The sequence below is a fragment of the Geotrypetes seraphini genome, chromosome 1 (genome assembly GCF_902459505.1).
Source record: "Geotrypetes seraphini chromosome 1, aGeoSer1.1, whole genome shotgun sequence".
Lineage (NCBI taxonomy): Eukaryota > Metazoa > Chordata > Amphibia > Gymnophiona > Dermophiidae > Geotrypetes > Geotrypetes seraphini.
Genome location: NC_047084.1, coordinates 443878976 through 443898788, shown reverse-complemented (window position 1 = coordinate 443898788; position 19813 = coordinate 443878976). Strand labels below are relative to the sequence as shown.

Genomic DNA, 19813 nt, shown 5'->3' with positions numbered 1-19813 from the left:
TTCAGACATAATTTATGTTATGTTATGTTTGGAATAATGGTTACATATATGAGGTTCAATAAAAGAAAATTTTCACTGCCTGTGTCTATTCTGACCATTTATTCTGTTTCATGGTCATTACAAAAAATATTTTTTTACATGGGGGGGTGTCAAAAAAATGATGGGCCCCGGGTGCCACATACCCTAGGTACGCCACTGATGTTGCCTTAACCTAGATGGTTTACAAAGAACACATAAATCTTAATAACCTTTTCTGTACATTATAACTTTGGTATTAATTTTGAATAGGGTATGCACTCTAAAACAGACACTTTTAATCTGAAGGGGAAATAAAATCATGAATGTGTTACATCTTTATACTAATGTATTAAAGATATTTTGGAGTATTGTTTTTCCTTTCATGTGCAAGTGCTTTATTCTCCTGACCCTTATCAATGTAGAGGCAGTCATTACACTGTCGTTGTTAAATGGTACATGTACTTTTCAGGCCTCAAAATGGTCAGCTGGTTGGTTATATGGTATCCACACTGGCTTTCCCACAAAAGTCTCATTGCTTTCACATAATTTTTTTCATCCATTGTAAAGTGATGATAAATGCCAGCAGGAAGCATGATCATATTGCTTTTCTCCATGTAAATTTGAATTCACTTGTCCTCTTTCTCGTATCAAAATATCCACTTCCATCCAGGATGTAGCGAATTTCATCATCTGGATATAAATGTTCTTCAAAGAATATTTTATCTTATCTTCATAGCTGGGTAACTTGTTTTTATGGTGGTCTATGTATCATGAAAGGGCCGACGATGTTCTGCAATGATCAAGATCTTTCTCTTTATCATTATTCATCATTACCTCTTCCTTTTAGGATCCCTGAGGAAGGTGTGTTCGCCGAAACACAGACTGTGTAGGATCCGGTTGGATTTTTATCACTGTATTTTGTATCATTGTACTTTTTTAGTTGAATTTTCATATTTTTATATGTTAGTGTATAATAAAGGGTGGAGGGGTGGGGGAGGGAAACGTATTTTGAGGAGTTAAATTATTTCATTATAATATTGAAATCATATCATATATATTATTGTTTTAATAATTAAGATAAGAAGGGGAGAAAATGATTGTTTAATGTAATAATTGTATAGTTAATAGTGTGTTTTTATGCAGTTTGTATGATTTACCATTTGTATTGCACTATCAAAGTTTAAAAATCAATAAAGATTTATATAAAAAAAAAATTATCTCCAGAACATCTGTATTCATTTTTTTGTTTTTGTTTTTATTTTCATTAGTTAGGATATCCACCCAGGAATAATTTTCCTAGCTGTACCAATTCTGGATCAGTCTCATAACTGTCTGCATCTAACTTCCAGAAGTAGACCCCAGGCTGCCTCACGTTGATTGGTCAGTTCGGCTGTAGCTGATGTGGCTTCCACTGGTCTTCTTGGGACTTATCCATGTAGCAAACGACCACCTTGCACACACATTTATACCAGCCATTTGGCTGGCATAAGTGCTCGCATCTAAAGTTAGGTGCGGAACTGTAGACATGCTAATATTCTATAACAACAATTGCTATTATAGACTTTGGGCTCCTTTTACAAAGGCGTGTTAGCGGTTTAATAGGCGTAATAGCAAGTAATAGTGCGCTACCGCCTCCTCTTGAGCAGGCGGTAGTTTTTGGCCAGCGCGGAGGTTAGCGCGTGATGAAAAGTCCCGCGTGTTAACCCCGTTAGCGTGGCTTTGTAAAAGGAGCCCTTTGTGCTTAGTGCACATCATCCCTGCACCGAACTTAAGACAACTCATTGAGAATTCCTCCCTAAATGGCCTTAGTGTGCATATTAAACTTTGGTTGTACACAGATGACCACAAAAAAACTGGGTAAATTTGCATATAATGATTATTCTGAAAATTAATCCTGTTTTTGTTTATTAAGGCCTTGAATTATGTACCCTGCCCCTTTTATACTGATTTGATCCAGCCATTTATTTAAGTTGGTGTTACTTCCAGTGACTGCAACAAAGCTTCTTTCTAATCCTAAGTTATTTAAGATTACTATTTTCAGCTTCAGGAATCCCTTACCTTGAATGGAAGGCTTGAATGGAACTAGTTAATGTTCTACAAACTATTTAATGTTTTACAAACTGTTTAAATCATGGTTATTCAAAAAGCATATTCAATAGGTTAATTTTTTGCCATTTTATTACTTTTATAATATTTTTAACCATTGTATTAATTGTAAAGAGGTTTATTGTTCTGCTTGTATTTCTTTTTATTGTAAGCTGTCCTGAAGTGAATATGGTAGAAGATAGTATGTCAAAACTGTTCTACCTTACTGCCTACCTTACCGTATTGCATTCTTTGGCATTCACAGCTTTTGTTTCTTTTACTCATGTAATCACACCTCCCACAAGCAAGCTGCTCATTTTAGAAATGCATTCAAACCCCTTTTTTGATATATATATATATATATATATCGGCAACGCGGGCCCCACCTTGATCGGCAACCCCCCTCCCCCCTATCGATGGAAAGTAAGACAAGCAACCAATGCGGGTAAGAAAGGCGACGGGAACTGTAATTGTGCAAGCGGTGCTGCTTGCCCAAAGCTTCCCTCTGATGCAGCTTCCTGTTTCCGCCTGGGCGCATGGTAGGGTGGGGCAGGGCAGGGGGACCCAGTGTACTTGTGTGCCTAGGGGCCCTCAATGAATTAATCATGCCCTGGTTTCGGGTGAAGTACAAATGATTATTAATGGTTCATTTAAGTCTTAACTATATGACATCAAAGCATCTGCAGGACTGTCTGATACCTTTTGTTCCCACAAGAGATTTGAGATCTTCTATAGGGGCAGGCTTGGTTGTTCCCTCCCACAAAAGTTTGCATTATGAGTCTATAAGAAATAGTGTATTCTCATGTACAGATCCATCAGAGTGGGATAAGCTACATGTGTATTTAAGACATCTGACAAACTTGCATGAATTTAAATGCATGTAAAAAAAGAAGGCATCTTTTCTGCAATTTGAAATATGGTGCTTAGTAATGTTGGGTTTTAATGACCACAAACCAACCTATATAGCTTAGTTCAAGAAGTAGTCAGTCATATCACATTTCATCCCACTATAATACAGAATCAAACGTGGGCTTTTTCTCTTCTGGGATCTTCAGACCACCACCGAGTAATGTAATGTCAAGTGGTATCAATCCTCATTAGTCCCAACAAACTGTTACTAAACCACACTTTTTCTTCTTTAATTTCTTTTTTTATATATATATATTTTTTTCTTTTTGATTTAACTTTGTTTATAGATAATCAATAAATAAATCCATATATATATCTTCATGGTTGCATTATTATTATAATCTCCATTATTAAATGGTATTTAGCTTTATTGAGTGCTCATCCCCTTATCGCCGACGCATTTCGCAATTATTTCTCAAGGCGGGGGAGTGCATGACAGGTTTAAACTAAGGGCTTCTTTTATGAATGTGCACTAGCGTTTTTAGCACATGTACACGATTAGTGCGCGCTATAGCATGTGCTAGCCGAAAAGCTACTGCCTGCTTAAATGAGGCAGTAGCGGCTAATGAACGCTAAAACCGCTAGCACACCTTTGTAAAAGGAGCCCTAAATGTTCACTGCTGCCGACACTGCTGGCTCTCCTCCTGGGTCTCGCTCGGCCCTGAGTCACTTCCTGGTTTCCTACTTTTCTCCCCTCTCTCCTTCCTGAGGAAAACTCTTTCTCACTGCTGCTGTGGTTATGAGGCAATTTAGCCAGTAGGGGGAGTGCCGGGTTTTCTGAGGTTTATTCTGAGTGTGAGCAGCAATGTCAAGCCAGGGAAGTGGCAGGGTTTCATACACGCTGTCACATCCTATTATGATAAAAGAGAAATGGAATGGGGGTTCTAGCCACAATGCAAGGTCCTAGTAATGTTACCTACATTAACCAACAAATTGCTAACCCAGTGGAAAGGGCCCTATGAAATAGCTAAACAACTGGGGCCTTTGGGAGAAACAAGTCCCAGGTCTATCATGTTAACTTGTTGAAGGGATGAGTGGAATGGGAAGGCCTAGTTGTGGAAGTGACCGAGGAAGAGGAGGAAGCAGTGAACCTGGGCCCTGAAGTGGGTGAAATAACCGAGGAATGTCCTATAAAAATTGGGAGCAGTTTAAACACATATTCTCCTCTCCATGGCCATCTGAAAATTGGGGTTCACCATGTGAGAACACTCCCAAGGAGAATTATCTGACAAAAATCATACTAGTTCCCAGAGATGAAGAAAAAGAAAGTGGAATGAGAGGTAGCTGAAATGCTACGAATGGTTATTATTTAAGAGTCCACCAGTGAATGGGCCAGTCCCATAGTCCTAGTACCTAAGCCTGATGAGACGACCCATTTTTATGTTGACTTTCAGGTCTTCAATAGTATTTCCAGGTTCAATGTCTATACCATCCCTCAAGTGGACGAACTGGTAGAAGAACTCAGGAATGCTCAATTCTTATCCACCCTAGATTTAACAAAAGGATACTGGCAAATCCTGCAGGACAAACCATCCAAATGAAAAACAGCATTCATAACCCATCAGGGGTTGTACTATTTTAAGGTAGTCCCATTTGGGCTTCATGGAGCCCCAGCTATTTTCCAATGGATGATGAATCAGATACTTTATCCACATCGAGATTATGCAAGGGCATATCTAGATGACGTTGTCATCTTTGCAAGAAAACCTTTTGTGTATTGGGGCCTTATACAGAAAGTACCATAGGTTCCTATGTGCTTTGTGTGTCTTATGTGCTTTGAAAATGAGTCCCTGAGTGTGTTACAGAGTGGAAGGGATGATGACTGAGCATGGAAAGAAATGAGAAATCTGTGAAATGAAAGTTTCTTTTCTGCAGTATTATAGTTTGGTGTACAAATGGAGACCACATGCGGCCCGCCAGGTACTATTTATGTTTATCATAATCACAAAAGTAAAATAAAATAGTTTCTTGATCATATGTCTCTTTAGCTATAAATTACAATATTATTATTAAGACTTAGCCAAAAGGAAAGATTTATAAACTATAAAGAGTTTTACCTCATGCAAAATTGTCATTTCTTTAATAAGACATTAATTTTTTTTTCTGAGGCACTCCAAGTACCTACAAATCCAAAATGTGGCCCTGCAAAGGGTTTGAGTTTGAGACCACTGGTCTAGAACTTCCCCTAGCTCCCATCCATATCTCCTAGGGATCTTTTAAAAAGGTTACTTATGATGTTCCTTTACTACATAAACTTTTAAACATCATCCTTTCACGTAGAGGGCTGAAGGGATTGAATGGCTGGAGGATAGGACAGCCACAGAGCATCAGCCAGACATAGAAACACAAACATTGTTTTTTGTATGTTTTTGAACTGAAGGAGACGCCTTTGGGACATTACATTTTACATTACATTACATTGATGTCTTCTATCCCGCCAATATCTTTCAGTTCTAGGCGGTTTATAACAAGAAATTAGTCTGGGCAATCCCAGGGAGATTACAAGGTTGATAGCTATAGTATGCATCGGGATCTGGGAATGGTCGATACGGTTTGGTTTGATCATCTGACAAATTTCTTGAATAGTATGGTTTTCAGTTCTTTCCTGAATGTTTTGTAGTTGGGCGTCATGGTCAGCAGATTTGAGAGGTGGTGGTCGATTTTTGCTGCTCTGGTGGCTATTAGACCATCATATATTTTTTTACTTTGCATGCCTTTGATTGAGGGGTGGGTAAAGTGTGCTTGAGTTCTTGGTCTGGATGTGTTTTTCTTGATTAGGTGGTTGTTCAGATAGCTTGGTCCATTTCCACTTAGGGCTTTGAATAGTATGCAGTAGAATTTGTGTTGTATGCGTGCTTGTACTGGGAGCCAGTGTGAGTCTTGGAAAGCTGAGTATATTAGTCTTAGAGCTGTATTTTGGACAATTTGTAACTGTTTTAGCATGTTGGCGGAGCATGACAGGTAAAGTATGTTACACTAGTCCAGGAGTCCTAGGATTAGCGCTTGTACTATGAGTTTGAATTGTTCATTGTTGAAGTATTTTTGGCCTTGTCTTACGTTGCGCATGGTTGCGAATACCTTCTGAACCGTTTTGCTGATTTGAAGTTGCATGGTGCAGCCTTTTTCTATCATTATTCCCAGCAGTTTTAGGTTGGGTTGTAAGGAATATGTGATGGAGTTTATTTCTAGGTTTGTTATGGTTGGGGTTTTGTTTCTTTCTAGAAGTAAGAATTTGGTTTTGTCTTGGTTCAGTTTTAATCTGTGGTCTCTCATCCATTTTGACACTGTTTCTAGTACAATGTGTATGTTTGTTATGTTGGGTGTGGTTTGTTTGAAAGGCAGGAGGATGGGGATATTGTTTGCGTAGCTGTATGACATTATGCCTTGTTTGTCTAAGCATGTGTCAAGTGTGGCTATCTAAAGGTTGAAGAGTGTTGGTGATAGTGGAGAGCCTTGAGGGACTCCGCAAGGGTTTTTCCAGGATTCTGATTGTTCATTGTTTGCTTTTACTCTGTATCTTCTTGAGTGGAGGAATCCTTCAAACCAATTGTAGACTTTGCCTGTGATTTCTATTGCCTCCAATGTTTGTAGTAGGATGTCATGATCTACTAGGTCCAATGCCGCTGTGAGATTGAGTTGAATGAGTACTTTTTTTTTTACTTTGCTTCGGTGTTTGGCTGTGTCTAGTAGAGAGACTAGTAGTGTTTCTGTACTGTAGTTGCCTATTAAGCAACTGGAGGGAGGCTAGCTTTGGCGTGGCAGGGAGGGAGGGGAGGCAATAGCCTGTCCCATTGTCCCCGCGCACAGATTTGGGACGCTGTCCCTGAAAATGGGACATTTCGGCGTCCCAAAGCTGTGTGTAGGGACAACGGGACAGGGGATCCAAAAACAGGATGGACCTGTTCAAAACTAGACATATGGTCACCTTATACATGGGGCAATGAAGGGTTAAGGGTCTTGCCCATAGTTCACAGGGAGAAGGCTGGAATCAAACTTGCAACCTCAGGGTGCTGAGGCAGCCATTGTAAATTTTAAAAAATCTTTTTGTAAAGAACATATTTTATCCACAGTTAAGGCCTGTTTTTGTCACATTCACATCTTAATCATTTTTCGCTTTTTCCTTGTTGTGCCAATTCAAGTAAATATTTTTTTTTTTTTCCTTATGGCAGTTTTCCAGATGTAAAGACTGATGATTACATTACACATCTCATTTTAAAAAGAAAAAAAAATCCTCATATGTTTGCAAACACACACATCTGGTAGTGCTTTACATTAAGTAGCTCTAATTAAACACTGAATTCAAGCACATTTCCAGTCTTGTTTCAGGCATTGTTAGAGGAAAATGAAATAGTCAAAACTAAGTATGTTTTAAGAACTTCTTTTGAATAAATGAACTTCAAATTCATTTACCAAGAATTTTCCTTTTAAGGGCTACTTCTATTAGGAAGGTGCTAGCATTTATACGTCAAATATGTGTATGAATAGTACTATGATCCATTTCGCTAATGCCAGTTTGTTTTTCGTAATGTTGGGTTTATCTTTTCAGATAGTATTGGCCTGCTGATTGAATGCAACTAGCTTCATTATTCTTCCATCTCCCGAGGAAGCTCCCGTTGGAGCGAAACGGAGATGCTTCGTTGAGCGCAATAAAGCAGTACATAGCTGAGTGTTTACTGTATTGATTATCTCATACAGTTATCTGTTGCCCTGGGTTCCGGATATGAGCTGAGTATTCCTTGTTTAACATGATTTTTGATCTGCTTATCCGAGGACATATAGGGCTCCTTTTACTAAGCTGCAGTAGCATTTTTAATGCACGCTGCCCCCCGCGCTACATGGAAAACCTAACGTCAGCTCAATGGAGGCGTTAGCGTCTAGCGGGCACGGCATTGCACCGTGTGCTAAAACCGCTAGCGCAGCTTAGTACAAGGAGCCCATAAATTTTTCCAGCTGCAATATTGGATAGGTTGCTCGATTGTGACATATTTAAATCAGCCAATTACATTTAAAAAGAAAAATTTATAAAGAAATTTAAAATATCTCAAGATCACCAGAGGATAAAAAGAAATATGACATTTCTGGACCAGTGATAGTTCACTTTGAGTCCATCTGTTTGGATATATTCCATTTACAGTTGGATGTGAACACTTGAAGTTCTTTTGTCTATACTTGAACAGGATTCCCTTCTACTTTCATCTCATTAGAGGGTTTTTTGTCTTAGGACTTTATATTTTGTGATATTGAAAATAATTAATTAGCCAGCATTTACACACATATGTTGATCCTTCCTTGCAGATGTGGAGCTCTATTGGACCGGATTGATGATTGGACTTAGCACCAGAGTGGAATTTATTTTGCTCAATCTCCAATCTCTTAAACGTATTTGTATATTTTAATTTTATTCTTTTTATTTCTTTTATCTTTTATTTTTTTATTATTTGAATTGTACCTTTCCCTCACAATTCTTAGAATTTTGTTATATCTTTTCTATTTTAATAATTGTTTACTCAGGTACTTTAGGTAAATTGTGAGCCTTCGGTACAGATAGGGAAGTTCTACGTACCTGTATTTTATTGTAAACCATTTAGATCTGTAATATGTTTAAGCGGTATATCAAATGTTAATAAAACAAACACAAGCATGTAAGAACATAAGAATTGTTATTCAATATACCAAAACCCACTACTAGCTCACTACTTTCATCATTTTATATATTTTATTAAGGTGGAAAAAGCCTCAGATGTGGAGCTAAGCACCCAAAAGTGTGTCATAAGTGATTCATCACAATGCTCCTGTTCAGATTACTGGCAAAAAAACACCTCTATACAGTTACTTGTGATTATAAATAACCATGTCAATTTCTTCTCATATCTATTTCCCAAAAAGTTAAAAATCTAAGAGTCATGCACTTCTATATAGTACTTAACTTAATGTAGTTACGATAGTTGAATCAATACAAGACATGCAATTTCAACAGTATATGCAAAAAATCAATGTAATATACTACTGGTTTCGAAATCAGCATTAAGCTTATTTATCGTTATCCAAGAAATGGACTTATCTCAAGATCCTTTTCTTCTTCCTTATATATTCTCTTTGTTGATCATTCATTGATACCGCATGAATTCATTTAAAAATTCTCTCTCACAATTTCTTCTGTCACTGTACTGCCACCAATGCGACTAACGTTTCACAGGAAACACGTTAATCCTGCTGCATCAGGGTAAAGATCCAGTAGCTCTTATTCTCTCTAGAAATAATAATTATTATAATTATAATGTAAGAGTATCCTTAAACTCATTCTCCAAGTAGCATAACCTTAAAGGGTCAAACCCACTATAAAAGTTACAACTGCTGATTTCCACAAGTAATACAAAATAGCACCAACATATTTTAAAGACGCCAATACCTTTGGCCAATCACATACTCCTGTTCATTTTTTGACATCCAGTTTTGCTTATCAATCAGCTTCAGCCCTTCTGTTTTCTCCCTAGTATCACTTATGCTCACCCAAATTTATTTAAAATTGATTAATAAGTATTGATTATTAAAAATGTTGCCATTCCATATTATTATTCAGACCATTTGGTATTATTTAGTCTAAAGATCCATCTTTGTTCTCTTTGTGCTAGAAATCTGCATTTCCTAGCTTTCTTCCCCTTAGTCACTTGGTCCAGAACCAAAACTCTTAAAGAAAAGAAGCCGTGTTGTTTTTCCACACAGTGTTTAACAAGTGGAGCCCCAACAACTTGTCTTTTAATATTAATTTTATGTTCATTTAATCAAATATTTAATTTTCTGGATGTTTGTCCCACATAAATCAAACTACATGGGCAGTTTTACAGTTTGCAAGATATTGAAATTCATAGATCTTTTATCGCTTGGATTATGAAAATAAAAAGGCAGTATATTCCATCACTCTGCACATTTGACAGGTACCACAAGTAGTATGACCCTTCTCCTATATTAAAAGCAACTTTTTAAGGTATATTAAAAGCAAGAAGCTGGGAAGAGAATCAGTTGCATTGCTAGACAACCAAGGGATAAAAGAGGCTTTTAGGGAAGACAAGGCCATAGCGGAGAGATTAAATGAATTCTTTGCCTCATTCTTCACCGAGGAAGTTGTGGGGAAGCTACCGGTACAAGAAATAGAATGTAATTATGATGAATCAAAGAAACTCATACAAATCTCTGTAACAATGGATGATGTAATGGGTCATTTTGACAAACTGAACAGTAGCAAATCACCTGGGCTGGATGGTATACATCCCAGAGTGCTGATAGAATTGAAAAATGAACTTGCAGAGCTATTGCTAGTAATTTGTAATTTTTCTCTAAAATCCAGCATTGTACCAGAAGACTGGAGGGTAGCCAAAGTGACACTGATTTTTAAAAAGGGTTTCAGAGGTAATCTAGGAAATTATAGACTAGTGAGTCTGACGTCGGTGCTAATCAAAATGGTACAGACTAATATAAAGGTGGGCCGGTTGATATTGTGTATTTGGATTTTCAAAAGGCATTTGACAAAGTACCTCATGAAAGACTTCTGAGGAAATTAGAAAATCATGGGATAGGAAGCAATGTCATATTATAGATTTAGAAACTGGTTGAAAGACAGAAAAACAAAGATTAAGGGTTCCTTTTATGAAGCCGCGGTAGCGGTTTAACGCGTGTAATATCGCGAGCTAAACCTCTTGAGCAGGTGGTAGTTTTCGGCTAGTGCGGAGGTTAGCGCGTGATGAAAAGTCCCGCGCATTAAAGCTGGCGCGGCTTCGTAAAAGGAGCCCTAAGTTTAATGGTCAATATTCTTAATGGAGAAGGGTAAATAGTGGGACTCAAACTATATATATATAATACTCTCCCAAAATCAAAATGTATTATTGTTCATTAATCACACAGGTGTTCATACCACAGAGTGATATGCAAATATAAATACACATACAAAGATAAGAATATCCAATCCTCTGAAAGGAAGAAAAAGCCTCAGATCCTCATCTACCACCAAAGTTTTATCTATGCAGGCAAACTGGAAAGGGAAACCATCTCATTGGCTATTAAAAAAAACCCCTCCTTCTTTTCATAATTTCTATTCCACATATCCTACAATTCTATGCGGATTTGCAAATTATTCAGGTACTCAAGCATTTTTCCCTAATTGTCTCAGCAGGCTCCCTCGCTATCTGATGTACCTGAATTAAGTGACTTGCCCAGGGTCACAAGCAGCAATGCAGGATTCGAACCCACAGCCTCAGGGTGCCAAGGCTGTAGCTCTAACCACTGCACCACACACTCTCCTACATACACTTATTTTCACTTAATTATGAATTATTTACCATTTTAATATACATTTTTAATATACTTTTTTTTGTAAAGGGCAAGATACTTAGCTTATCTTAAAGCTTATCGCTCTCAACTCTGGTTAAATATGTTTGCTGTCCACAGCCGACGAAGGCAAACCCGCATTTCGCAAATCGCTGCGTCAGAGCATGGGACTCGAAATTTACTCTCAAACAAAAAGAACATTATTACCATTTTATCAGTCCTACTACAAAAGACATGTTACTTCTATGGTATATACACTTACTTTTTACGTGGCACTCAAAACTTCATGCTCACTTTCCAGTGGTCAAAATGGCCATAAGACAGATCGGCATCTATTTGACAGATGTCACCCAGAGTCCTTCTCATAGCTGCTAAGATATAGACGGAACTGTTCTACATTGGAAATTTATTTTAAAAAATAAGCAAAGGAGCTCAGTAAAAAGTTGTTTAACAGTGGTTATCTAGACTGAATGGTGCATAAAGCATACACTAGAGCGAAGTATGTGAATAGAGATCTATTGATTCAGGATAAACCAACAAACAAGGAAGAATGGAGTCCGACATGTGTTTTGAAATTTGGAAAGGGTATTGGAAGAGTAGCAGCAGTGCTGCGTAAACATTGGCAGATTGCACAGCTGCACCCCATTTTTCAAGATAAAAATTTAAGGATTGCTTACAGTAGAAATCAAAATTTAAAAGAAATATTGTGTCCAGCTGATATTTTTTTAAAAAGCATTAGGTGAAACTGTAAATGGTAGCCATCTGAAATGTAGTAGGTGTAAGACCTGCAACTCAACAGTTGTTGCCCACCACGCCTCTGGTCAGGACAACAGAGGGTGCTGGTGGGGTTCAAACTCGGACTCCGACGTATACCCCTGGATTTGAGGTAACCCTGTTGGCCTGAACTTGGCCCAGGCACTTCAGTATAAATACACCAGCACACAACAGAGTTTAGTGCAAAAATAATAACTTAATTTAGCCCTTTTCTTGGGCACTGGTCAGAATAGCTTAGCTGGTAAATAGCAAACATTAAAGAAAAAACAGGTAACAGTTTGCATCAAAATGAAATACTTTCAACTTAGATATTTCTGTTAGGTTGATACTTTTAAAAGGCTTGCAATTCATTACAGGCAGGAAAGCATTATTGAGAAACAAACAGAAAAATAACAAACATGGCTACTGTTCAGTTTGTCAAAATGACCCATTACATCATCCAGTGTTACAGAGATTTGTTTGAGTTTCTTTGATTCATCAGAACTACATTCTATTTCTTGTACCGGTAGCTTCCCCACAACTTCCTCGGTGAAGAATGAGGCAAAGAATTCATTTAATCTCTCCGCTATGGCCAAACATGGTGTTTCACCACTATAGTTTGGTTGCTTGAGACCGCTTGTGTGGCAGGTGGAAGCTGTGATGTAATTAGGCACTGTGATGCCTTCAGGAAAGTATCTTCCAAGAGAAATCAGACCTTTCCCTTCTTGGAACAAGGATGAATGAGGGCTGGCTCAGGTAAAAGGAGAGACAAAATTTCACATTAACTCTCATGTATGAAACCAAAAATAAATGACATGCCTCTGGTTCTGACTTTATTCCTCCAAACTCTCTTCTCGAATTATCAGAGCAAAATAGTTTCCACCTGGCTACAATAACTGCCCCAGCTTAGCAGTAAAGGAGAAAAAAAAACCAACCCTCTGAAAACCAAAACCTTTCAGCCTTTGAGTCTCACGTTTGTCCCTGGAAAGATGGTTGAGGCGCTGATCTAAGATAGCATAGTCCAGCACCTAGACACACACGACCTGATGAGAGCCAGTCAACATGGGTTCAGGAAAGGGAAATCATGTTTGACGAACCTACTTCAATTTTTTGAGACAGTGAACAGACAAATTGATAGTGGAGAACCGGTGGATATTGTATACTTGGACTTTCAGAAAGCGTTCGACAAGGTTCCAGGAAATTACAAGGCCATGGAATAGAGGGAGATATACTAAGATGGATAGGCAAATGGCTAGAGAACAGAAAACAGAGAGTGGGCATAAATGGGAAGTTCTCAGAATAGGAAAAAGTGACTAGAGGTGTACCCCAGGGCTCGGTACTTGGACCCATCTTATTTAATATTTTCATAAATGACCTGGAAGAAGGAACATCCAGTGAAATCATCAAGTTTGCAGACGACACAAAGCTATGCCGGGCAATCAGATCGCAGAAGGACAGCGAGGAACTCCAGAGCGACTTGAATCAATTGGAGAAGTGGCCAGATAAATGGCAGATGAATTTTAATGTGGAAAAATGCAAAGTGATGCATTTAGGCAGAAAAAATAAAGATCACAAGTATAGTATGTCAGGTGTAACTCTGGGAAAGACTGAACAGGAAAAGGACCTGGGTGTACTGATAGATAAGACCTTGAAACCATCGGCGCAATGCACGGTGGCGGCGAAGAAAGCAAATAGAATGCTAGGCATGACAAAGAAGGGAATTATGAGTAGATTAGAGAAAGTTATAATACTGCTCTACAGAGCCATGGTCAGACCGCACTGGTCTCCATACCTAAAGAAGGATATAAAACTGCTAGAGAGGGTGCAGAGACGAGCAACAAAGCTAGTGAAAGGTATGGAGAACCTGGACTACAAGGAACAACTTAGGAGACTGGGGTTCTTCTCCCTTAAGAAGAGGAGACTACGAGGGGATCTGATCGAGACTTTCAAAATACTGAAAGGATTCGACAAAATGGAGCAGGGAAAGCAGTTATTTACAATGTCCAATGTGACATGGACAAGAGGACATAGACTGAAGCTGAGGGGGGACAGGTCCAGGTTGAATTTCAGGAAGTTCTGTTTCACGCAGCAAGTGGTGGACACCTGGAATGATCTCCCAGAGGAAGTAATTGCAGAATCCACCATTCTAGGATTTAAGGGTAAACTAGATGCACATCTCCTTAAGAGTGGTAAAGAGTGATACGGGTAAGGGTAAATTAGATGCACAACTCCCTTGAGAAGCATACAGTGATATGGGGACTAAAACTATGCCAGGGTACACCTGGCGGGGCCTCCGTGTGTGTGGATCACCGGACTTGATGGACTCAGGGTCTGATCCATAGATTGCAATTCTTATGTTCTTATATTCTCAATAAAAGGTAGTAGGAACAAAACATATTTAACAAGCAGAAAGAAAAAATACCTTCTTAATTCTGCTGCACTTTCTCCTGGTTTCTTGTCTCTGATTGCTTCCTTCACCGCTACAGTGAGCCACGCCGGTTCCTTGTTCTTTTTCCTCTTGGAACCCTTGTTGATATGCAGTATATATAGATTTTGCACCTCGGTGACTGTGTCCTTAAAAAGTGACCATGCTTGCTCTAGCATTTTTACAGTGCTTATCCTCTTCCTAATATTCTTCCCCACCATGACTCTCATCCTTTTGTAGTTCCCTTTTTGGAAGTTCAATGCCGTGGCCGTCGTTCTGGATCAATTTTTTTCTTCCCATGTCCAGGTTGAAGTGTATCATATTATGATCACTGTTTCCCAGCATCCCTTCTACTTCTATACCGTGTACTGGTCCTCGTAGTCCATTTAGAATTAAGTCCAGAATTGCATTTCCTCTTGTATTTTCCTTGACAAATTGTTCCAGGAAGCAATTGCCTACCTCATCCAGGAACTTGGTCTCCCTTGCTGGAGGTGCCTAGGTTCCAATATATCCCCAGATAATTGAAGTCACCCATAATAACTGCATTGCCTTCCTTGCATTTGTGTTTAATCTCATCCATCATTTCTCCATCAGTCTCTTCGGACTGCCCTGGAGGTCGGTAGCAGATGCCGATCTTTGTATCCGTTCCATTTGTTCCCGGTATTTTGGCCCATACAGACTCTACCTTATTGTTCGTTTCTGGCGTGTTCTCTCCGGTAGACTCAATTCCCTCTTTAATGTAAAGGGCAATACCCCCTCCTTTTTGTCCTACAATGCAACATGTGATACATCGTTTCAGTGTTGGGAGCAGCGCAGAGCATTCAGCGCACCAGCCTGCGCTATAAAACACTATTGTGGTTTTGTAAAAACGGGGAGGGGGGGGTTAGTGACATTAATGAATATTTAACATAATTCACCCTTCTTTAATGGACTTCTGTCACTATTCAAAGTGTGTTTATAAATTCTAATTACACTACATAATTACATATAACCCACATTAAATTAATAGGAAGAATTGTTTCTCACTAATACATATTCTAATCTACTTTATATTTTATTTCCACTCTCTATTTTTGTTTTATTTTTATTTTATTTTTCTGTATTTTTCTGTATTTTTCTATATTTATTAATGGAAAATATCCCACATTGATTTTACACACTCGCTTTACCCTAAATAATATACCCACTCAATCTTTAGCTTAAGACCTTTTGGTTCTTCTAAATTCCACCGGAAGATCCATTCTTGTTCTCTCTGCAAAAGAGCCATTTTTCTATCTCCTCCTCTCGTAAACGGTGGCACATGATCTATAACCCGACATTTGAGTGTGGAAAAGGAATGTTCAAATGTCATACAGTGTTGCACAAGCAGTTCATCCATTTTCTCACATGATAGAAGCCAAAACGCACTCAAAATGGTCTTGTTTGTCCAATATATACCTTGGTACAAGGACACATTATTATGTACACCACAAACGAAGTATCACATGTTGTATTGTATCTTACCAGAACTGCAGTAATATGTCAAACAACAACAAAAAAGAAAACTACAGAGATGATGTACAAAAAAAACAAGTCTTTGTTTATTAGATGGGAGGGTGGGAAAAATTTCTTTGTGCAGTAATATTTGTAAGTTTTATTGCGCTTATTATATAATGGAATGTATATAATGTGAATCATTTATTGCGCATTTGTAGTTTGAAAAATCAATAAAGAATTTAAAAATAAAGTCTTTAATCAATAATTAAGCAGTTTGTATCCAAAGAATATGGCCCACATAAGGTTATAAACCAGGACCCGACATGGTCGTGTTTCGAAGAACACTCCTTCCTCAGGGGTCCTAAAGGTATTAAAACCACATTCTAGGGAACCATTTAGTATACAACTGGATAAAAGAGTGCAATTTAGTAGGTAAAAAATGAATCAGGTAAGCTCCTTTGCAGTGCTTAACTGGCTAGCCCGACGTCGGGGGGAAGGCTTGTGGGCTGGTGGCATGCAATCGCTGCCTGTGCTTGGCCCTTCCCTTCCCAGAGATGCAGCGGGGAATAATTAAATGGAGCTGGAGGGTGACGGCGGCGGCGGGGAGTGGCAGGGAGGAATCGGAGGTGAGCCTGTGTACCCCCAACAGGCGGGCCACATACCCCCTTGGGTACATAGAAACATAGAAATAGACGGCAGATAAGGGCCACGGCCCACCAAGTCTGCCCACCCCAATAACCCTCCCCTACCTTTCTCTGTGAAGAGATCCCACGTGGCGATCCCATTTTGACTTAAAATCAGGCACGCTCCTGGCCTCGACCACCTGCAGTGGAAGATTATTCCAGTGATCAACCACCCTCTCGGTGAAGAAGTATTTCCTGGTGTCAGCGTGTAGTTTTCCGCCCCTGATTTTCCACGGATGCCCTCTTGTTGCCGTGGGGCCTTTGAAAAAGAAGATATCCTCCTCCACCTCTATACGGCCCGTGAGATATTTGAACGTCTCGATCATGTCCCCCCTCTCTCTGCGTTCCTCGAGAGAGTATAGCTGCAATTTTTTCAGCCTTTCCTCATACGGGAGATCCTTGAGCCCCGAGACCATCCGGGTGGCCATACGCTGGACCGACTCAAGTCTCAGCACATCTTTGCGGTAATGCGGCCTCCAAAATTGTACACAGTACTCCAGATTGGGTCTAACCATGGATCTGTACAATGGCATAATGACTTCGGGCTTCCGGCTTCCGGGTACGTGTACCACAGGTTGAGAAACACTGATCTAGGGTGTTGGTTTGTCAGTTGTTACATCCAGAATCCATGGACTTTATCTTTTCCATGAGCACTCCAGTTTTCAACCTTTCTGGCTTGTCTTTGAACTATGTATGTCAGTTGTTTTCACATCTGCCATGAGGTTCCCTTCATCCTCTCTTGTACCTCTCTTGATCCATGATGCCTTTTTATTATGTTCTTTTTATTTTACCAGAATTTTTCCAACCTTTTTTTTTTTCCTTAATCAAGACTTGAAGTGGTTCCATCGTTTTATTGATCAGCTTCAAGGCTTTTGTAGAGATGGTGTTAATTTGTTCTAAACTGGATAATTATGTTACATATCACTGAAATTTCTGTGCTAATGCTACACTTCTTTGCTATAGTTTTTCTGATCCTTCTGATATGGTTTCAGACACAATATTGTACTTTTTAATGAGATTTAAGGTTTACTCTTTCATTTTTAAGTAGTCCTTTCAGCTTTTTCAAATTGCTAACATCTACTTGAAGCTTTTTGATTTTCCCTTCTAAGCATATTTTTCATTTTAGCTTTCCTTTTCTAAATGATTTCTATTTCTTTATTTCATATCCTGGTTCCTTTATCGTGACAGAGGCAACAGAGTATATCAGTTGATTCATTTCTGCAATGGTTTTCATAGGGATCACTGAATTTAAATTTTTCCTATTCTCCTGCTTTACCCCTACCCTCAGCCGCAGCAGTTAAAGCTCCAACATAAGAACATAAGAATAACCTTACTAGGTCAGACCCAGTAGCCCGTTCTCACAGTGGCCAATCCTGGTCACTAACACCTGGCCAAAACCCCAGGTGCAGCAACATTCCATGCTACCAATACAGGGCAAGCAGTGGGACCCCCAATGTCTTTCTCAATAATAGACTAAGGACTTTTCCTCCAGGAACTTGTCCACACCTTTCTTAAAGCCAGCTACGATATCCGCTCTTACCACATCCTCTGGCAACATGTTCCAGAGCTTAACTATTCTCTGAGTGAAAAAAATTTCCTTCTATTGGTTTTAAAAGTATTTTCCTGTAACTTCGAGTATCCCCTAGTCTTTGTAATTTTTGACAGAGTGAAAAATCGATCCACTTGTACCCATTTTACTCCACTCAAGATTTTGTAGACTTCAATCATATCTCCCCTCAGCCATCTCTTTACCAAGCTGAAGAGCCCTAACCATTTTAGTCTTTCCTCATACGAGAGGAATTCCATCCCCTTTACCATCTTGGTCACTCTTCTTTGAATCTTTTCTAGCACCACCATATCATTGTTGAGATAAGTAGACCTGAACTGAATGCAATACTCCAGATGAGGTTACACCATGGAGCGATACAGAGGCATTATGACATTCTTAGTCTTGTTAACCATCTCTTTTTTAATAATTCCCAGCATCCTGTTTGCCTTTTTGGCCACCGCCACATATTGGGTGGAAGGTTTCATCGTATTGTCTACAATGATACCCAGATCCTTTTCTTGAGCGCTAACCCCCAAGATGGACCCTATCATCCAGTAACTGCTATTTTTCCCAATGTGCATCACTTTGCATTTGTCTACATTAAATTTCATCTGCCAATAGGACGCCCAGTCTTCCAATTTCCTAAGGTCCACCTGCAATTTTTCACAATCCGCATGTGTTTAGTGTCATCTGCAAATTTAATCACCTCACTCGTTCCAATTTCCAGATCATTTATAAATAAGTTAAATAGCACTGGCCCAGTACAGACCCCTGAGGCACTCCACTATTTACTCTCCTCCATTGAGAAAAATTACTATTTAACCCTACCCTCTGTTTTCTATCCAATAACCAATTCCTAATCCACAACTGAACTTTGCTACCTATCCCTTGACACTTCAATTTTCTCAGGAACCTCTCGTGAGGAACTTTATCAAAAGCTTTCTGAAAATCTAGATACACTATATCAGGGCTGCCCAAGTTCGGTCCTCGAGATCTACTGGCAGGCCAGGTTTTCAGGATATGCACAATGAATATGCATGAGAGAGATTTTCCTGCACTGCCTTCTTGGTATGCAAATCTCTTTCATGCATGTTCATTGTGGATATCCTGAAAACCTGGCTTGCCAGTAGATCTCCAGGACCGGACTTGGGCAGCCCTGCACTATATCAACCAGCTCACTTTTATCCACATGTTTATTCACACCTTCAATGAAGTCAAGCAAATTTGTGAGGCAAGATCTCCCTCAGCTGAACCCATGCTGACTCCGCCTTATTAAATCATGTTTGTCTACGTGTTCCACAATTTTATTTTTTATAACTGTTTCTACCATTTTGCCCGGCACCAAAGTGAGGTAAATTGTGCCAAACAAATCTAATTGAATTATTTGACTGGATGACCAGAGAATTGGATCAAGGACATGCGCTATATGTAATTTACTTAGATTTCAGCAAAGCCTTTGACATGGTTCCTTATTGGAGGATCTTAAACAAACTCTGTGGGCTGAAGTTAGGGCCCAAAGTGGTGAACTGGATTAGAAACTGGTTGACGGACAGATGCCAGAGGGTAGTGGTAAATGGAATTTGCTCAGAGAAG

The 19813-nt window shown here is 39.1% G+C and overlaps 1 pseudogene; it reads right to left on the bottom strand.

Annotated features, from left to right (window-relative positions):
• Positions 1 to 483: 483 nt before the first annotated feature.
• On the bottom strand, positions 484 to 1453 carry LOC117368000 (annotated as a pseudogene).
• Between the last annotated feature and the right edge of the window lie 18360 nt (positions 1454 to 19813).